Source organism: Ixodes scapularis, unplaced genomic scaffold, assembly GCF_016920785.2.
Source record: "Ixodes scapularis isolate PalLabHiFi unplaced genomic scaffold, ASM1692078v2 PGA_scaffold2__306_contigs__length_199485367, whole genome shotgun sequence".
NCBI lineage: Eukaryota > Metazoa > Arthropoda > Arachnida > Ixodida > Ixodidae > Ixodes > Ixodes scapularis.
Genome location: NW_024609857.1, coordinates 48,863,626 through 48,885,322, shown reverse-complemented (window position 1 = coordinate 48,885,322; position 21,697 = coordinate 48,863,626). Strand labels below are relative to the sequence as shown.

The 21,697-nt window shown below is 47.3% G+C and overlaps 1 long non-coding RNA gene across 1 annotated transcript; it reads right to left on the bottom strand.

Annotated features, from left to right (window-relative positions):
* Positions 1-5,210: 5,210 nt before the first annotated feature.
* Positions 5,211-11,745, bottom strand: LOC115324813. Its single transcript, XR_005718164.3, has 4 exons — positions 11,690-11,745; positions 10,404-10,530; positions 9,081-9,266; positions 5,211-5,680 (listed from the first exon to the last, which is right to left on the bottom strand). It is a non-coding gene; the product is annotated as an uncharacterized LOC115324813 (long non-coding RNA).
* Between the last annotated feature and the right edge of the window lie 9,952 nt (positions 11,746-21,697).

Here is a 21,697-nt window from a genome sequence, read left to right as displayed (position 1 = left end):
GAACACGTGGTTAAACAGGGGTGGATAGCACCTGTGCTGAGATGTTTTATTTCCGAATGTCCGGAAAGCATCCTCGCCGGGGCAGCTGTCAACAATCTAGGGATTAGCCGAAGCGGGACGGCAATGTTAGAGATATGAAACTGAATAGTACCCAGTGTAAAATATTTCTATGTTCGCTGATCTCCTAGGCATCATGACTGAGGTGCTTTGTTTGACTGTGTGCCTTTATTTCATGCTAATGGAATGTGCTGCACCTACAACTGCTGCTCAGTTGCACTCGTGCAGGGGTCTATGGCATTTGACCGAACACCATATCATAGAAGCGTGTTTTCGAGGACTGGCACATTTTATCGAAGCTCAGTTTACAGCAGCATCATTTATTGAAAAAGGGTCGCAGTTTAGTGAATTCATTCGATTGCATTAAGATAAGCAAATCTGGAAGCACCTAAAGGCTAGCGCATGATTCACTAAGGCATGATTTAAGCCGTAAAACAAACAGAACGTAAAAGTACTATTGCGAAAACCGCAGGGTAGTGACATGCACGAAAACGTGTCTATCATACTCTGAATATGCTGGCCGCCCAAGCGAGCGACTCGTTGACTGGCTCTGCTTCACCGTTAGCCAAGGCAGAACGAGCGAATGCTAGAGCAAGTAGTCGAGTTCGGTGAATTGTTTTCCTAAAAACAAATTTGCTAAAAGAAGGTTCGTTGCCATTTTCTCTAAACTGGGCGTCTTTTTGAAAGGATTCAATAAAATAGGGGTTTCTAAACCGGTGCTTTGGAAAATAGATGCCTCCCCTTGGGCCATACATGCCAACATTCTTGGATCTATCAGTTGACAAGCTCCACGGAAAAGCAGCATTCAAAAACAGTTTTCTGTTGCCAGCATGCAAGCAGGTAAGGGTGGATAACGTTCTTAGCGCCACAGCGTCAATGCCTCCACGGTCAGCCAAAAAACATTTTTTGAATACTCTTTTTGCGTTAAGTATTGTGCAGACCTTATGTTTACTATAAGAACCACAATAAAACCACTTTCCACCGCAGGTAATGTGCATCCAACGTTCCACCGGATCTGTCCATAGGACGAGCTGATAGTGTAGCAGATGCCATTGAGCGGATGTGCCTCAAAAGGGCGTCGGGCATTTTCCGAGTGTGTCAACTGACCTACATCTAAGAACATTTGTACACACATTGCTACCATTGCCAAGCAGGTCCAGATATTGTTGGAGATCTGCTGTTTGCAGAGGAATGTGTTCACAACATTCACACTTTCGTCAATGCAAGCACATCTTTTTTTCAGTAATATTGAGGAACATTTCAGCAATCAAGTTGACACCGAAATGTTAAAAGCAATAAAGAAATTAAAACGAGGCTGTTCTTGGGTGCAGATTTTATATCTTGTTTTATTGTTAAGGGCAGCACTGATTTGTTTGCCCCATCACTGAAGCATGCATATCACCTAAGGAATCATGCTCTTCCATTGTTGTGGAGAAAGTCTACTGCAGTACCGGTATACATGACCTCAGCTCTCCTACGTCATGCCATGGTGGTGGCGCGTCGGGCGCACTTTCGGTCTGGGGTGGTGGGCAGAAGTCGCGGTGCAAGACATGCATTCCTGCGTTCTTTTGGGAGAAACCAGACAAAAAACCTGCCTTCTCGTCAAAATGCTGTGACGGAACTGTACCAAGAGACTCTGGAAAGGTTTAAAGATCAGTTTTCATGTGTTTATGCCCCTCCATTCGTCCAAAAACGTGGATAGTATTCGTGACAAGGGCAAACCAGACGCTGTCGAACTACGATTGCTTATGCTGGCAACGCTTTGTGCTCGACAGATGTAGTTGTGTTCCAACATGAACGAGAGAAAACCGCCATGTTGTCCGGACCACCCGGGGGTTCAGCGAGTCTTCAAATTCACACGGCCGCCTGATCGTTCAAACTTGTCTGCTTTTAGAGCGCAGCTCTTAGGGGCCCGTTCCCAGCTTGAGCGGCGTCGGCGTAACCAAGGTCACGTGACCCCCCAAGGTCATTCCAAGGTCACATGACCCCTCCCCACCGGCATCCACATCGTCATCATCACTGATGATGCGATGACGCCATCATCACTGATGATGTCACCGGCATCCGCATTGTCATCATCACTGACGACGTCACCAGCATCCTCATCGTCATCATCACTGATGGCGTCATCGGTATCCGCGTCGTCATCGTTACTGATGACGTCATCGGCATCGGCACATGACCCCCCCCCCCCCCCCCCCCGTTCCCTTCCCTCCTCCTCCTCAAGAGCTGCGCTCTAATTCGGCGTTACAGGGAGTTACTTGTAAACGGCTTTCACTTTTTTGTCCCCGGCTCGTTCAAACAAAAGCGGCCTGCGGACCAAACTTTGACCGGGTGATTGTAATAAGAAGTAATTGCAAGCCTCAAAAGATTTAAGTTCGCTCGGTGAAAACAGTAGATACAAGATGTTGATCATTGGCACCAGTGGCCATCGCCGACTTGTTACGCTTGGTGTGTTCCAGTTTCCTATCTTCAGTATTGACGTTGTTCGTCGCCGCTACCTTTTACACGTTTGCAGCACAAACAATGTTGCAACCAAAAATAGCTAGAAGAATCTCATCATGGTTTCGGCATCCATTCTGCGGCGTTCATGCGAATGAATCGCGGCACGTCAAATTATTTACGCAAAGTGCAGCGTCGTAACGAACCTTGATAATTTCGCTCAGGCGATTAAAGTGGTAAGGCATTGTTATGAGGACATAAAATCGACAATTCCAACACGAAAAAGAGTATGCAAACTCACACGGAAGCTGACGTGACATTCCAATGGTTTGTCGACGCAGGACGCGGCGCTTCTTGCCCGCACTCCATTGCGCATCCGTTCGAACTGTCGTCTGCTCTTTCAAACGACAGCTGCCCGTAAACCAAGTTTTGACCCGGTAATTGTGATAAGAAGTAAGTGCAGGCCTCAAAGCACTTTTGAAGGTTGGTTGGGGTAAGTAGGCTAAGTGTAAGTAGATACAAGAAGATATTGATCATTGCTACCAGCGGCCGTCAGCGACTTGTAATGATTCTACTTGCCGTTTTCAGTATCGACGTCCACCATCTCGGCTACGGCCTACGCTTTTACAGCCCGAGCGACGTCGCGACTGAAAATAGCGAGATGACTCATCGTGGGAGTCGGGCTTTTGCGCTCATTCTGCGGCGTCCACGTGAAATGAATCGCCACACGTCGCATTATTTACGCAGTTTTGCGGTGCAACGAACCTCATTAATTTTGCTGAAGCCGCTCAAGTAGTCAGACATTGTTAGGAGGACGTAGAATAAACAATTCCATTGGAAAAAGAGCACAGGGACTCACACCGACGTTGACAACGCAATTCAATGGTTTGTTTATGGGCGACGGCGAGCTTCTTGCCCACCGTCCACCGCGCAGCATCCGCTAGGGGCACTCTGGTTTGTTTGTAAACATGAGTCTATGTGTGTGGGAGGCGGGTGGCATGTCTAGGGTAGACATTCACTGCCCCATTTCCTTACTGTATGTTTGTTTGAAAGTGTTTGAGATAGTTATACACAGACATGGATCTTTTTACTCCAGTTTTGAGTTTTTCTACCAACCTGGGGTTGTGCCTTGAGGATCAAATGTAGGACAACAAGAACCGCAGGGAGGAGCCTCCTACATTTGGCAATGCTTTGGCATCTTGCGAGCCTCAACAATGCATGCGCAGACAAAGCATGAGAAAAGGCAACAAGTGCTTGCTGGTGGCTGGGCGTTAAGAGATGCCCTGCGTTTCTCACCTTGTCGGCGACTATTAGCACCGAGATGTTCTGGTGGCATCTTTTTTTGTTTGCAACATCAGAGGCAGTTTGATACTTCAGCACCATGTTCAAAACAAGAAGAAAAAAAAAAAAAATTTAGCCTTTCCACTTTGGTAAAGAAGGAAGAGCAGCGGAACTGTAGCTTGTTTTCGGTGGTGGCTTTTCAGGAGAGCGATCTGCTCTTCTTTTGTAAAGGAATCTGAAGCGCTTGACGCAGTGGAACTTTAGGTAATAGCAGAACCATTCGCGCTGCTGCGCACATCACTGCTCGTTCCAATCCTGCTCTTCTTCCTAAGAAATGTTGCCGCCATCTATCAGCGATGGCAGCAACCAGTTCTCCGGTTGCCAAGGCTAGAAAGGTTGCCGCGATCTATGAGCGACGGCGGCAAACAGTGTTGTGTCGACCACAGGTGTTGACATTTGTTTGGTACCGGACATGATTCTGGGGAAACTAGCCCTTAACAGCTCTGCTGTAAGAAACTCCTTTCATGCAAGGCTTGTCAAAATATTAGTTGCTGGAAAATATTGGCCATACACATTCAGTCCTTATTGAAAACTCTACTCTATGTTCATGTCCTGCAGCCACATTGAAAAGCACTCCAAACAAGTACAATCATGCTCCTGATCTCGTCACAACTGTCTCTCCTCCTGTACAGTAAATTCTGCATGCTATGGTCACCAATTGTCAATAGATGCATATGCCAATGCAGCAACTGAAGCCAGCTACAGCCACACCATCTTCCTAATGCCAAATTCCTACCAATGCAACAGTAGCTTGGGCTCCGAGCTAGGCAGTCCCCCCTGCAAATGGTTTTATGCCATCCCTTCAATTTATTTCTAAAATTCTTTAGACCTTTTTACCCTCCATCGCATGGGTGCTGCGATCTTGAAATCACATGACACAGCGGCCATTAGGTGGCTTCAAATTGTCACTCGTTTCTCCACTTCACGTTCTATTCGTTTTTTCGTCGCATTTTACAGCGAAGCTGTATACGACTCCGTCGGTCAGGTTTTTTTTCCGTCTGTTAACAGAACAGTAGTGGACAGAAAAGCATTGTGCGCCGCACCTTGTCTTCTATCACATAGTTTTGACACTTGTAGTTTTCAACAAGAAAACCACAAGTGTCAAAACCACAAGATAGATGATAAGGCACGCGCAAACAATGTGAAGTACATAGCTCCCCGCATGCGTCTCGGTAAAAATTGCGGCTGCGTAAGCTGCCGTGGCAACGGCAGCGTACAGCCGTTCATCTAGACCCTTTTGCTGTTTACAAACATGAACTGCTGCTTGTGTCCCAAGTGACTTCCGGTCGCTCAGTCTTTGCAAGCCTGTTGAGCTTGTTCATGTCACCAGTGCTAGAAAGCATAAATGCTACACATACATCAAAGTTGGAGATTTAATGAGGGCAATTGGCTGTACAATTTAATGTCTTGGAGGAGGCAAGTTGGCGTACAAAATATTCGAAACATTTTAACATATCTCCCGTTTCTTCATTCTTTTGGCGCTCATCTGGAGAATTGGTGGTTACACATTTTATCGACATTTTAGGCAGCAGTGTCAAAGTGGGTTTTGTTCATTCTTGTTTTGAATCAGAAGTTCGCTGAGACGTCAAACAAACTGGAGCACCGCCTGGTGGCGTTTGCAAAGAAAGGGGTCTATATAAAAGAAGTCTCGGTACACTGCGTTTCGACTGTAAAACGTGGTTGGCAGGTAGTGCGCACTGTCATAAAAGAAATACCAACAATTTACTATATGAAAGACACGAGGGAATGGCGTACAAGACTTGATCCAACAAGAGGCGCTGGGCCTAAAGAGAACTTCCATCTTGCAAGGCTTGATCCACGATTCAGGGCGGTTTGAAACCTATGGTGTATGCAGAGAACGAAAGTGCCCATCAGGTGAACAGAAACAGTACCTTACCCGAACATGTAGGGCAACGTACAGTAGTCGGGTGCAATAAACTCGCACTTGAGCAAACGTCGGTTTAACAAGTATTTCAGAATAACAAACTTTAAAAAATCTATGGCGGTTTTCCTTTGCATTCTATGCAAAAATGTTTGCTCTACGAAAAAGAAATTTCGGAATAGCAAATATTTCAGTTCAACGAACTTGATCGGTGGACCCAGGATTACTGTTGTGATCAGTTCAACGAAGTTTTGTGCTCTGCAGTGCTGGCGTAGCTGATGGCCGCCGCCGCCTTTGCAGCAGCGGTGCGGTAGACAAAAACGAACCATGCGGTGCATATTTTTTTCTTTATCATTGGTTCCTTTCGGCCATCTTAGTTTTGGGTAACAACGGCAGTTTGTGCGCCCACTTACGTAATAAGTATGACGAAATGGAAGCGGTTGTCTCTAGGACAAATTGAAATACTTTCAGCATCTGGATGACGGTCAAAGGCAAGTGAACGTTGTGAAGGACTATCGGATGCTACCGTCGACGTTGTCAACGTTAGTGAAGCAAAAGTCGAAGCTTGAAAGAGAAACTGTGTTCAATCCCAACAGGGAACGACTCTGCACAGAAGATTTCAAGCCAGTGGACAGTGCCGTTGCGGTACGACTTCCTCACAGCAACTAGCCGTGCCAGAGGATATGCATAAAAAAGATACTCTCTGGGCAACTTTGTTACTTCATGTGCTTTCAGAGCGCCGGTGCAAATGAAAATTATTGACTATTTTCAAAATGAGAAAGGCAGCAGCGTAACTGTAATACACTTTGTATATATCAATGTACATGACTCCATAAATTGCATTATACCCTTTTGACCCGATGTATGCTGTGCCCTATGCTGTTCCATATTCCAGTGAATATATTCAGTTTAGTGGACTCCTAGTTAAGGGAACTATTTCCTTGAGTCCCTAGAAGTTTGCTCAAGTGAGAGTTCCAGAACTTAAACGATACTGGCTATTGAAGAATATAACAGGCAGCAAAACATTCACCACAACAGAGATCTTGAAACATGCATTGGTAGTCCAGCAAGTTATGTTTCAAAACAAATTTGTGTTCACAAACAAGAAAATTGCCCTTTTACCACACTATTGAGGCAAAGGCACTGGTAAGGCCTCATTCATACAAAAATTGATCACTAACCCGTAAGAATGTCCAGCAATAGGTTTCGTGGCACTGTAGATGCCGATCGTTGTATACACTTCTGATTTTATTCCCTATGGGAGAGGTGAGGATGAGAGCTTTCTCAAACAAAATATAATGGTGCAAGATAACTAGTGTAGGTAAATGTTAAAGGGGCCATGAATCGATTCTTCAACTTCCTTCTTAGCTTTCCTCAACTTACAAATTGTGCAGTGTTACCAAAGGTACAGGGGCGTAAGTATACCTCTAGCAGTTCAAGAGGAGGAAAAGGAGGAACTCCCCTCTTGCTCATGGCGCTTGGATCCTCATTTTTGTACTCGCACGTCACCATTCTCCCCCTAGGAAATTGGCCCTTAATGCTCGTCGCTCAACATTGAGACAAAATTTGCTAATCCCCCCCCCCCCCCCCCTCCCCAGCCTGTGGCTTCCACAGTACTACGCACAACTAGCATATAAACCGGAATATAGGTCGAATTTATTCTTGAAATTGGACCTGAAAAAGTCGACCCTCGTCTTATATGACGGTCATTAGCGGAAAAACAAAAATAATCTCGCAACACTGAGTGCCTGAAGACGCCATTTTGTTTTTCTTTGCAATGGCCTAGCACTCGTCCACTAGTCACGATTCACTTTTACTTGTGCTCCTTGGTTTGTTACATCTACCATTGCTGTTCCCAGAGCAATAATGAGCGGAAGTAGAAGACAGTTCACAGTAGCCTTCTAGAAGAAGGCTATCGCCTATGCAGAGATCCACAAGAATCTTGCAGCGCATACGCTACTGGCAAAACCAGAGACAAAAATAGGCGGCGTGCAGCAAGGCGAAGAAAACTTAATTCCGTGGAAGGACTGCAGTGTACCCTGAATTGGAAACGAAGGTGGCAAACTTTATTCGGGATCTGTGCGCCAGATCGGTACCTGTGATGTCGGAGAGCATCCGTATAAGAGGCGTTGAGGTTGCTCGTGCCTCCGAGCTCTCGAGGGCGCAATTCAAAGGGACGGCATTGTCCCTTTGAATTGTGCTAGTGAACTCGTCGTCGGACGAAGGCTCTGAGGAATCTGAGTAGTAACACGCGCATACTTCCTGTTTTATTGAGTGCAAAACAATTAAATAAATCTGCCGTGTTTTCTCGTCCTTCCATATACTTGGACAATTTTGTTACCAAGGTAAGGTTGCATTTTCTTGCCATAAGAACTTTTTTTGCATCTTGCAACTTGTAAATTAAGGGCTCGACCTATATTCCAGTTTATACAGTATCTTCCGTGCACCCCTAAGCCGACGGTGCTGTGGAAACTATGTGCTCGTTGGGCCGGTCACACTTGTATCTTCAGCCACATGACCACGCTCCCTTGCGCATACCCACATGTGCAGAATGGGGTCAGGTGATGGACAGGAGGGCAAGCGAGGTTTGTCAACTGAAGTCCCAATTTTTCACCCCCGCAAGGATGGTGAAAGATCTCGCGGTAGCTGATGTCGGTTCTGAACCTTACTTTATCCCATTGATGTATTTCAATGTCTGTGTGGCAACAAACTGAAAGAAAACTTGAAAATGAAGCACAGGTCGTCGATTGCTTGCTTCACAGAATAAATAGCCCAGCTCGCGTCCGATTTTGTTGCCCGTGGGACGCAGTTTCTTAGCAGAAAATCCCCTTTTTTTCGGTTCTCGTTCCTTATGGCGGAAAAACCGCAGTCGTCTGCTCTTGTTCCCCTCCTGAGTGATGCATGACGGGAGTGCATTCTGGTGCACACTTGGTTCTCAAGGTGCAGCGAGTGCATGGACGTGTGGAGTGGCGACGCCGAAATGAACGCGAGGAGTGTCGGCCGAAACAAACTTGCTCCATGTTGCGAGTGGGTACGCATGGGCACGAGTGCCCATGCATACATGTAGTCATACACTGTGCACGAGCACGTGGCTTCGTCTTTTATCTTGTTTGCGTGCAGAAGTGGCTTCAACGGCATTGCAGAAATTACACTAGCCTTGACAATAAAGTACAAAAAGGTTTACGCCAAGTCTAGGCACTGTTGCAAGATCACCGATCCAGGAAACCTAAACCGAGCCACCACTAAATGTGTTCCGTTTCAAAATGGTGTAATTGGCAAGACTGAACCGCCATTAAATGTGCTCTGTGGTAGAGCGCAAAAGTACATCACCAGACATGAGTGTCCAAAATATACTTACAATGGCTAGCGGCGCCTCATAAAAGTCATGCAATGACCCTCTGCTTGGCCACTTAAGCCACACGCAGTGCCGTGCAGGGTACAGAATGGCATCCACGGTGCAGTGATCCAGGGTCCCGCCCGTAGTGTTCCGCTGCTGCCTTGGACAAGGTGAAAGCCAGCTCATTGATGTCATGGTCCCCGGTACCTGTGGTGTGTAACCATTGTGTTTAAAGGTTATACAGCCACCGACCGATATTGCAGACCCGATGGGGATCGTGCAGAATTCCGAATAATTGAGCAGTATGAAAAAATGATTTTAGCCTTAAAAATCACTTTATTATTACGACTTAAAACGCAAAGTTGCTGCAGCAAGTGATCGATGGTTTGCTGTACGGCATGGTACTGTATGGTACTTCGCATTTCAGCGAGTCATTTTGTCACTGTATACAGACGAAAGCATTCGGACAAGTTATGCGCTCACGGCTGCACAATGCTCACCAACTGCAGGGCGAGTCGGTAGACTTTCCCCTCGCTGAAGGGCAAAGTTCGGTTTGTAAACGCTGTGCCGCTGGAACAAATGCGCGCAGATTGATTGCTACTTCCTTGGCGATACAACCGCTGCCTTCTCACGTCGACACACGGGAAATACCGCAAACAAAAGCAGACACCGTCATGACTTCGCAAGGTAAAACCGGAGAGGCCAAGAGCAGAAGAATTGCTTAGAGTGCCGATGTGCTACGTGGCATCAGCAACGAAAACCTGCCATTTAAAAAAAAATATATACTAGTTTCTTAGCAGGACATGACGTCACGACAACTGACGGCAGTGATTGGCAGGCGGTGTGCATTCTTGCCACTGAATTCATAACCTGTCACCGAATGTAGTTTTTAAACATGGCAGATATAATCTGGCCTGTTTTCGTCCACAATGCTGCCGTGTAGTCTGTCGCACAAATTATTTTTGTTGCTAAGGGGCAATTGGGGCTTTATGTAAACATAAGCTGGACGTGCGTGGGGAAATATAACATGAATGACCGCCCCCAACATTGGCTCTTCAAACAAACTGAAAGAAAAAAAAAAGGCCAATATGTCAACATTTTTGGTGGCTGTCGTGTCAGATTGAAGTATAAGTAACTAGCAAAATAAAAATAAATGAAAAAGTACATAACGTAAGGTGTAAATAAACTCTATAGATATAATACCAGTCCCAATGATTTAACAAAGAGGCTGGCTTTCTCAGAATGCCCCCCCTCTCACTCGAGTCCGTATTGAATCTTAATATGAAGTTGCCCCGAAAAAGCTGCAGAAAATGCACATACTGACAGAGCCCATAAAGACCACACCTGCCTTTCACATGGCGTTTCGAACTAGATGCAGTACAGGACGCAGAACGGTACCCATGGGCTAGCTGCAGCTGTAGCCCAGTGCTTGTAGTATATTGCAGCTGACGGAAGGGAGGGAGGCCAGCTCCTTCATGCCGTGGTACCGGAAAAAAAAAAAAAATGAGCCACAGACGTCAAGCGCCTTGAGTATTTCTGTGCATCCACGAAGCCAATCTGGGACAGCAACGACAGAAAACTTCAGTAACACAGTGAACAAAAGAGTAGGCATGCAGGCGAGCTGTGAATTGTGAGCACAGCTAAAACCCAAGGCACAAGAAAGCAGAAAGGAAGAGGCCTTTCCACTTCCTTGCATGTCGGGTTTGAGTCTCACACGGGGTAGTAAAAAGCAACAATACTGGTTCCCTAGTCTTTTTCTGCGTCAAGAAGCCTTGGAACAAAGAAATCCTACTGGTTATTCATCTTGTTTTCTCGGACGGATTATAGTGCACGGTGCGGAAGCAAACTGCCTCAAAGGGGCTCAACTCACACTTCCAAGAAAATGATTGGCAAGCAACCTCTCCACTGTGTACTACGTGCACTGTACGTTTTAAGCAGGTCTGTTTTCTGCTAACACGACAGCGGTAGGAATGTTACTTGTGTCGAGCTGGAGAAGCCATAGCGGGGGCTACCCCAGCTACGCCCACACTGGCTCTTATGGCGGTTATGTGCAACGCAGGCAGCTTTTCCCATTTCAACCGAGTGCCTAGGCAGACACAGAAGCAGCCACATAAGACAATCGAGGGAAGACGCAGAGTTGTACAGGCTAAGAGGGAACGACATAGTGTAGCGAGCTTTTTAGTCCAGGCGATTCCTCAGAGAAATGCAGTCGGCGGAAATGTAGGTCAGTTGTTCTTGCCATTAATTTAGGTAACGAATGCAAACATTATACTATTTTGCATCTTTTTCTACTGCAATGCTAGTCACCCGCAACGAAAAAAACGTCACAAACTGAAAGAAAGTCTGGTTGCATTGTTAACACGGACACCAAGTCCATCAGGAAAAGCCATCTGTGCCATCCACCTGTTCATAAGCGAGCTGGAGTTCATCAAAGCACAACCGAGACTCTCTCGAGAGTATTTGGTTCCTTGTCACTAGTTATAGAATGAAAACACAGTGCAGTGTTGATTACTGTCAGCGCACCCTTGCCACTAGCACTGCTGTCACTCGGGTGGCAGATATTTCGCTGGCACGACATGGCCTGCGAGCCACATATATCCCTAAAAGAAAGCTGCATAGAATGCACTTACCGTGGCTAGCGTCGCCGCCCAGAGAGCTTGCACAAACCCTCCGCATGACACGCAGTACAGTTCAGAACAGAGCAGCACTGGCTAGCCAGTTGCTGCGAAGGCTTGCGGTGTCTTGCTGCTGCAAGTCACCTCTTTCATGCCTTGTGGTACCCATCAGTTTCAAAACAAACGCTGATGAACCGCCACCAGCCATGACCTGTAGCACAAGGGGGAAAAACGTGCGAATGTGCAGTCTCCTATCTGTTTGCTTTTGTCTAACGTCTCCGAGTTTTCTTTGAGAAGAAAACAGCAATGACACTTCTTTCACAGTAATGTGCAAAAGAAACAAAAACGGCTCGGTTATTATACTGTCTCATAAGTTGTGTGCAGCGAAGGCACGGGTGCGAGGGCGCAGCTCTGCAGAATGTTCTTTTTGCGCGGGTACTCGTGCAAAAAAGGCGCTTTTTATTGTCATGTGCTCGGGCCTGCGCCTTTGCTGCACACAACTTATGATACAGAGTGTATAGCACGCCTCCGTGAGCACTCGCGTACGGCGAGAAATCCATGATATCCAGGGTACGATAGCAGGAAACCTCGCAAGGGTGCACGAAGCTGCAAGTGCGCCAGAATGTGCAATTGGAGGTGGTGATAGAATGACATAGTTTGAGAATATGAGGTTACTTGGGTCAAAATATAGAAGCGCAAAACGTAACTTCCTTGCCGGCTGATGTTAGGAGCCATCGGAGCACGACCACCTGTTTGTTGTGATCGGGGTATTACGATCGGACGCGGGTTGGTAAAGATTTGAAAAACCCGGAAGAATAAAACCTGTAGGGGCGAAGACAGACAGCGCAGTTCCTTGTTGACATGAGATGTAATATTAAACACATTATTCCGTCGGATCAAACGTTTTTATTTAATCAGGCTTATCTCGGAAGTCTGCCGGCAGGTCTGGGGTCGGAGGCATGCGGTTTTTAGAGCTCTTTTGGCGGGCTTTCAGCTTTCTGCGATGCGTGTTTTAATCGTGAGCACAGGCTCAAACAATAGGCAGCGGCGCCAAATGTATTTGAAACGAAGAAGCAGCTCGGACGCGTGGAACGAACACATCGAAATCACATCACAGGAAAACGTAAATCACTCACCTTTTGTTCGACGATGGTTCGCAAGACACGATTCAAATCGACGACACTCGATTCGGTCACGATATTCAGGTAAAGGACGCAACAACGTAGGCTTGCCGTTCCTAATAACTACATAAATACGACGATACGACACAATATCAAACAAAGGAGTCAGAAAAACGCAGTCTGTAGCGCAGAAAACGCGGTCACCCGGTTGCAAAAAGCAAGAAAATAAACAAAATTAAAAAAAAATAATACGTCAACAAAGTAAAAATAACAAAAAGTTTCCTCGCTAAAAACCGTGACGTCAGAGAAAACAAAACAAACAAAAACAAGCAAAACAAAATTTTTTTGTCACGTGACGTTATATTTGTGACGTCACTTCCGGTGACGTCAGGTCACGTGACCTGCCATTATTCCTCCTCCGAATCGCTCGTCTCCACACCACCACTCAGCAGTGTTGCCAGATGGTCCCACCGAAAAATCGCCAAACGGCCGGGAGGTATAGCCCAAATATAGCCAAAGTCATAAAATAAATATAGCCCAAAATAGCCAAGACTAAAAACAACGATTTTTAAGCCTTTTATTGACAATTTTTCACACGCGTAAAAAACAACACGTTACATTCTCTTTTTCAACGCTCAGATGCGCCTCTTCTTGTGCACATTAAGTCCCCTGATAAAAAAAGAAAGAAAGAAAGAAAAGCTTCAGAAGGATGAAAATTTGTGAAACAATGACCCATCCTTTGTACGTTTTCATAAGTAGAAAACATACATGGACAGCTGTATTGTGAAGCCCGGGAGATATGATCATACAGTAAAAGAACAGAATGCAGAAGCAGAACAGTCAGAACTGGGAGTTTCAAACCAGAACCCCCTATCTAAAGCTCTTACCAAAAACCCACCCGTCTATTTTCTTCGTGTAGAATATGAGCGTCCCCCGTTCCGGTTCACGCTATTTTTGATTGTGTTTCTTTCCTTAAAGTGGGCGATGCCTACAAATTTTCACAATGAGCACCAAAGCTGCGCTTGGAGAGTTCAGTCTACGTCCGGGTAGAAGACGCGCTACCGGGCCTGTGGTAATAGTGCGATCTGTTTGTTTGATTTGTTCCACTGCGCTGTGGGGAGACCGCTTGAACTCTGCTAGCACTACTTCTCTGCGGATTGTGAAAACCCCGAAGTTTGTAGAAGTTTGAAACCATTCCCCTTCCTCTCTCTCCTCTCGACTAGCCAAAACAGAAACAATTTTTTTTCGAAACTGATTAGAATTTCGAAAATTAACTAGTCGAACCTCAAAGTTCGACGTCGAACCAGAGGTTCGACAAGAGTTCGCCGCACCCTTAGGAATAGCCCAAAAATAGCCACATAGCCAACCACGAAATTTTGACACCAACTAGAAAAAGATGTAGCCCAATTTGGCTATATGTAGCCAAATCTGGCAACACTGCCACTCAGCGAGTCTGCCCGTCTGCCCTAGACAAGGAGGTTAGAAGTACTAGGAGGGGGCACGTTGCAATATTGGTGAAGCCTAGTCATAAAAAGTTTAAACGATTTTGTGCCCAGCGTGACCGCAGATCTCTCTGGCGATTGGTGCGCGTGACATGTCACGTGTGAGATGGATGGTTGATTGTAGAAGGACTCCTCGCAGGCTTGCGCGCACTCCGTCCGGTAGGTTTTATCAGATCGAAGTGTAGACTGTGTATTTATAATGCAATTAAATGCAAAGGGGCAAGCGACTGTGGTGTATTCTAGTACCCCATAGCAAGACGAAGGCGAGCTACGGTCACGTGATGTGGTCACGTTGGCAAGGTAAGTGAGGAGAGTAAGGAGGAAAATGAAAAAGAGGCGAGGCGTCAAGGGAGCATGGCTTGCGGAGGCTACGCGGCCGACGTCACGCCCTCTCCTACCCTTCTATTCTCCATGGCCCTAGAGCACTATATAGCTCCTACGGAGCAGAGTAGCGCAATCCTTTGAACCCCGTGTTTTGCCGACAACATGGCCGACAGAGCGGCTCGGCGCGAGTCACGTGGTGCTCAGGGTTCCAGGAGGCGGCCCGCCCTATGGGAGAATACATGGAGATCGACATAACACGGCTGATTAAAAAACTAACGGCGAGTTCACATCTTTCAAAACTAGCCTGTCGTGAAGTTAGTAAAGCGCTAAACACTTTATCAAAGTTTTAATAATATCGGATGCGTGTGCAAATTTTGAGAAGGCAACTTCCAAGGCAATGGCGTTTGAAGCAGACGATTTTTGCTCGCAGCGGAGATGGGCTTTTCGGGTTGGCCGGAGCGGGTCACGTGAATGGTGTGACGTCGCCGTGTCGTCTGCTGCATGATGCCGCTCAGGCAATTTTTTAAAAAAAGTTACGTCCTTGTATGGCACAAAACATATCGCATATTATTCTAAAATGCTTCATTATTATGTCAAAAATGATTTCCATTCCGCACATCCCCACAAAACTGAAGAAACAACGATTTTCTCACGTTCTCCATGCATTTCTGACCGCAGTTGGAACCTCCGGGCGTTCGCCGCTAGTCGCCGAGAGACGGCGTTCTAGATTGCGCTACTCTGCTCCGAAGGAGCTATCCCGTGATCACGAATTGCTCGAAATGATGATAGCTACAGGCCCGATCGTCGCGCCCTGGCGGAAATTAAATTTAATAAAAACAAAGTTACCCGCCATTTTTACACCACCTGAGGTCGAAGAAACACGACGACGTCTCAATTTGAGACGTCGTCGTGTTTTTCCACCCAGTCTCAGGTGGTCTAAAAATGGTAAACACTAGAGTCACTAAATAAAGCTACGCTTTGAAAGCGTTATTTATAGCGAGTTCGTTTCACACGCACTGGCACCGTTCAAGTTCTCTCCCAGAATGCATCGCACTCACAGAGTGTTGCACGGAAAACTGGACTCAAACGAACTCGCCAAATGCACCGAGTGCACAAGACTGACGCTGCCGCCATCTATGTTGTAGAAAAGGTACCGACTTCAAACCAAAACTAGCGCCTTTCTGTTCGGAGTGATGCGTGGGAATGCGAGAATGCAGTCGCTACCATCGTTTATCTACAAACGTTGGTCGCTGCAACCTGCAGTTTATAGTTGCGATGACTTCAAGCAGCTAAGCTGCCGTAGAGATAATTACAGACGGCGTAAATTTCCGCAACCAGCTGTCTACAAAGCAGCTGGTTGCCATCTTTCAATTCTTATAACCGTTTACACTGAAGAAAACTGATGATGCTGTCCGAGCAGAAGCTTGATCCGTTTGAGCATGGTATTATTCGTGAACCACTGAAAGGGTACGGCTTAAAACCATCCTGTTGGAATATCCAGCAAAACTGGGACTTTCGATTTGGATCGTCAGGATTAGATATTAGCCTTGGCGAGGGTGTCGAGAATGAGAGCTTTCTCGAACAAAATACGACGGGGTACGTTAGCTGACGTAGGTAAATGTTAAACATGATGATGTTGCCCAATCCTCGGATAAAGTCTCCATCTTTAGTTTTCTCTGATGCTCATTGGGCAGTCAGAGGTTTCTGCTGGGGGAGTTTTGTCGAAAAATGTTAAATTTTTCACCCGCACACGGATGGCGATAGACATCTCGGGGGCCGCTGTTGCGTTTGTTCTGAGCATTTCTTTACATACTGGTATATTTCAGCGTTTGTGCGGCAACAGAGCGATTTAAAACCTGCAAATAAATCACGGGTTGTCAATTGCTTCCTTCGGGAAATAGCAGACGCTCACAATTCAAGCTCGCGTTTGATTTCATGGCCCGCGGGACGCGATATCTATGAGAAAATCTATTTTTTTCCCCGTTCGGTTCCGCGACACATCGTAGCAGACGAACCCTCGTCGTCTGCTCCCGCTCCTCGCCGGCTCGACCGGGGCGAGGCATGACGGGATTGCATTTTGGCGCACTCCCGATTTTCTCGGTGCAGCGAGTGCATGCACTAGAGCTCTGCACGGGCCGGATTTTCTAGGCCCGGCCCGACCCGGCCCGGCAGAGGCACGGTCCGGGCCCGGCCCGAGCCCGACAGAATATTTAATTTCTAGGCCCGGCCCAACCCGGCCCGGAAGAGACAAAGCCCGGGCCCGGCCCGGGCCCGGCAGAATTTTTAGACAGAAGTTCGAGCCCGGCCCGAGCCCGACAGTTTATATTCATGAGCCCAAAAAAAGTTTGCAGGCTTTAACCTAAAGACTGTCTAAGCATAAAGCGAGCATATTTGATTTAAATTTCTTTTGGACCTGGATCGAGATTTTTTGACACAATAAATATTCCGACTTGGTGCATTTTCGAGAATATTGGCGAAATATGCAGTGTATAAGTGATTTTAATAAAATAAAGTGCAGGTATTCTTTATTTATGCATTTCTTGAAGAGATATCGGGCTTTTCGTTGTTCGATTCGTTTCAGAGAACTTTCCTCTCGACATGTTTTTGTGAAGAAATAATCAGAATCACGCTAGTGCATATTCAAAAATTTGTAGAAGCATAAAAATATCTAGTTAGCTTATCTTTGGTGGCATAGTAGGGCTCCCTGCAAAAAAGCAAAATCAAGCTCACGTTGTTTTTCTTGTGTTCAGTTTGAAACGCAGAGGAAAAATGCACTCATGTTGTACCCTGCGACTGGAGTGCCCTCGGTTTCTTGACCGTACTGTCCCACGATGGTGGAGGAATCTATACGTTTCCTTTCATCCACGTGAAAGCTTTCCAAATGCAAGACGTCTTTTTTTTTTTTTTTAACAGCAGTTTAGTAATTTTGCATTTCGCTTTTTGTTTTCATTGAACGGAGAAGATAAATGAGCACCTTTTTTGTTATCAAGAATTTAAAATTTGTGGCACACGACTGCTCAGCCACGGCCCGGAAAATATTTTGTTCAAGCCCGAGCCCGGCCCGGGCCCGAGAAAATCCGCGCTACCCGGCCCGAGCCCGGCCCGCGGGCCGGGCCGGGCTCGGGTTTTCGGGCTGGCCCGGGCCCGTGCAGTGCTCTAGCATGCACGCGTGGGGTGTCAGCGCTGAAGCGAACTCGGAGAGTGCAACCACTCGTGGAGTGCCGGCCGAAACGAACCCGTTCCACGCTGCGAGTGGGCACGCGTGGGCACGAGTGCCGTGAAACGAACTCGCTATTAGTGACTCTAGTAAACACCAGCTCGCTTGCGCCCTAACTGTTTTTTCAGTAGTTACACGCGTTGCGCCATCAGGGGGGTAAAGGTGGGTGAGGAGGAGTGGCAAATCCCGTGCGCCGACATCCTGGGTCCCGAGGAGGGTGTAAGATAGACAGGTGGTGAAACGAGAGCCAAATGAGCGACCAGAATGTGTCCCCCTCGGTTTTCTCTTTTTTTGTGGCGCCATCTATGTGGAGCACCGCGAACTTTCACTCCGGGTGGGCGAACGCTGGCGACCGGTTAAACTGACGGAGAAGGTTTCTCGTGGATTTTCAATGGAGGACTGCCGTGCTCTCAGTTTATTCTGCGCACTCTCCCATAGAGTTCCATGCAAATTCGATTCCAATTTCTTTCTTCTCGCCGCAGCGCCATCTGTCGCAAATCGGGAGTACCCGCAAGCCACCCGCAAGCAGACGAGTACACAATCCGGTCACAGCGCTGTGGTAGGTTTCTATGGGCCGTTTCCCCACCTGTCTATCTTACACCCTGGTCCCGAGTGAACGAACGCAAAAGAGAGCGACAGAACACGAGAGAAAGAAAGCAACGTTGCCATGGTAACGCGAAGAGTGAAAACTCTCAGCAATATAAACAGTGATAATTTAACGTTGTAAACTAAATTATGAGCTATTCTAACGCTTATAAAAAGCAATAAACTCATTCTGCTGCATTAACTTCCCTTCTGCCGAAATCTCGGAAATCTGGTTGTTGCGCAGTTTCGTATTCCTCAACCGCGCCCAGCCGCGCCCCACCGGCGAAGCGTTAACGCGAGGCCGTACATCTGCGCGCTTTTCAAAAAGAAAGCTTCGAAAGGAACGTGAATATCTTTCCACCGGTAAGTTCACGAAACTGCTCTGATGATGTAACCGTGTTTGGGACCCCGAGGGTCTGCCTGCATGATCCGCCGCTTGCGGCAGCCAGAATGTATGGGAAAATGGCGGACCTTTTTCTCTAGAGTTAGTATGTATGATCTCTATGTGCGCCATGGAGAATAGAAGGGTAGGAGAGGGCATGACGTCGGCCGCGTAGCCTCCACAAGCCATGCTCCCTTGACGCCTCGCCTCTTTCTCATTTCGCTCCTTACTCTCCTCACTCACCATGCCAACGTGACCACATCACGTGACCATAGCTAGCCTATCGCACACTTTTGAACACCAAGTAAAGGAGGAGAGGGAAGCTGCTTTTGTAAGAATTTTGAGTGACAAGTTAATCTTCTATAACCTTCTGGGAGGGGAATAGCGACGCCTGCGCAAATCCGGGAGCCACGAAAGAGGGTCCTGATAATGGGGTATCCACACGAAGGAGAAATCCGCTCCTTTCCTCCGCGGAGCGCGCATCACGTGAGACATACGTCATCCCTTTTTGACGCCTCGCGGCGTCGTTCTCCCGTTCTCCTCCGTGGCGGAGGCGCGGAGGCTTCGTGCTGTCAGCACGAAAGCTCCGCAGGTGCACGCGGCGGAGCCGGGGACGGAGTTTCCCGGGTTGTTGACGTCACGGCATCCGTCCGCGGAGTTCTCCTTCGTGTGGATACCCCTTAAAGGGGTCATGAAACGCTTTTCCAACTTTTTCCTGTTTAGCTTTCCTCCTCAACTCATAAATCGCGCATTCCACCAAACAGTTCAAGAAGATGAAAAGGGGGAGTCCCCTCTTGCTCGCACTCTCGTTTGCGTAATCCCGGACACATCCATTCTCCCCCTAGAAGATTAGCCCGTCGCTTAAAATTCAGACAAAAGTTGCTTTCCCCACCCCGTTCATTCCGAAGCTGACAGTGCTGTTGAAGCTACGCGCTCGTTGGGCCAGCCACACTTGCCACGTGAGCGTGGCAAATGTGGCTGCAGAGAATGAAGTCAGGTGATGAAAGGGAGGCGGCTGATTGGTCCGGCAAGCGCGTAGCTTCCACCACAATGTCAGCTTAGGGGTGAAGGGAATAAGTGAGGTCCGGTTGCGTGTGACGTCAGTTTGGACCCGATGTCGCGCTTTTGGGACCGCGGATGTATCATAGTGAAAAGGCAGAGAGGTTGCGAAGGGGAGGAGGTACGAAATAGTCCGCTCTGTTTTCAAATTTTCGCACTGAAAGTCAGGCATTTGACTTTCTACCTTTTTTCTTTTGGTCCACTGAACAATGTGCTATTAGTAAAATCCCAATCTAAAATGATTTATCCCAACCCAAAAATCGTTTCATGGGCCCTTTAAGAGGGAAGCTCCTTCTTCCCCTTTTCTCTGGAGGGACATCGGAAGTGACGTCATGTGCACGGAGGGTGTAAGATAGACAGATGAGGAAACGGCCCATAGAAACGGCTCTGCATAGAAACCTACCGCAGCGCCGTGACCGGATTGTGTACTCGTGTGCTTGCGGGTGTCTTGCGGGTACCCCCGATTTGCGACAGATGGCGCTGCGGCGAGAAGAAAAAAATTGGAATCGAATTTGCATGGAACTTTATGGGAGAGTGCGCAAAATAAACCGAGAGCACGGCAGTCCTCCATTGAAAATCCACGAGAAACCTTCTCCGTCAGTTTAACCGGTCGCCAGCGAAAATCCACGAGAAACCTTCTCCGTCAGTTTAACCGGTCGCCAGCGTTCGCCCACCTAGAGCACTATATAGCTCCTACGGAGCAGAGTAGCGCAATCCTTTGAACCCCGTGTTTTGCCGACAACATGGCCGACAGAGCGGCTCGGCGCGAGTCACGTGGTACTCAGGGTTCCAGGAGGCGGCCCGCCCTATGGGAGAATACATGGAGATCGACACAACACGGCTGATTAAAAAATGAGCGGCGAGTTCACACTTTTCAAAACTAGTCTGTCGTGAAGTTAGTAAAGCACTAAACACTTTATCAAAGTTTTACTAATATCGGATGCGTGTGCAAATTTTGAGAAGGCAATTTCCAAGTCAATGGCGTTTGAAGCAGACGATTTTTGCTCGCAGCGGAGATGGGCTTTTCGGGTTGGCCGGAGCGGGTCACGTGAATGCATGGTGTGACGTCGCCGTGTCGTCTGCTGCATGACGCCGCTCAGGCAATTTTTTAAAAAAAGTCAGGTCCTTGCGGGGCACAAAACTTAGCGCAAATTATTCTAAAGTGTTCCATTATTATGTCAAAAATGATTGCGATTCCGTACATTCCCACAATACTGGAGAAACAACGATTTTCTCACGTTCTCCATGCATTTCTGACCACAGTTGGAACCTCCGGCCGTTCGCCGCTAGTCGCCGAGAGGCGGCGTTCTAGATTGTTGTTTGTTTGTTTGTTTATTATGGGGTGTCGGGAAAGGGGGAAACCAGGAGATGTGGGCCTCAATTAATGGGCGAGTCGCTACCTGGTTGTTGGGGAAAAGGGATAGAAAGAGGGAAGATGAAAATTATATACAAAAAGGGGAGTTAAAAGGTCAATTTTTTCACAACTAATCTAGTTATAAATTTCCGCCCAGTTAGTTATCACCATAGTTCAGAGCCTTTGGTTAGGGAGCGAAGTGGACCAAATCACAGTCTATCCGCCAGCCCAGTGTCACGAAGAAAGCGCAGAAGGGCGCGGAAGGCTTTCTCCGCTGTTCCTCTGGTTCCTCTAGGGTTCAAAAGTTCTGTGATAGTTCCATATGGCAGGCCAGATAGTGAGTAGTGTTGGAAAAGAGTTGTTCTGGTCTCGTGATGTGTGGAACAAACCAGAAGGGCATGTTCTGTGTCCTCTGGGTCGCCGCAGGTGGGGCAGTTAGGATCCGCTTTGCGACGCATCATGTGGAGCCGCATGGCAGT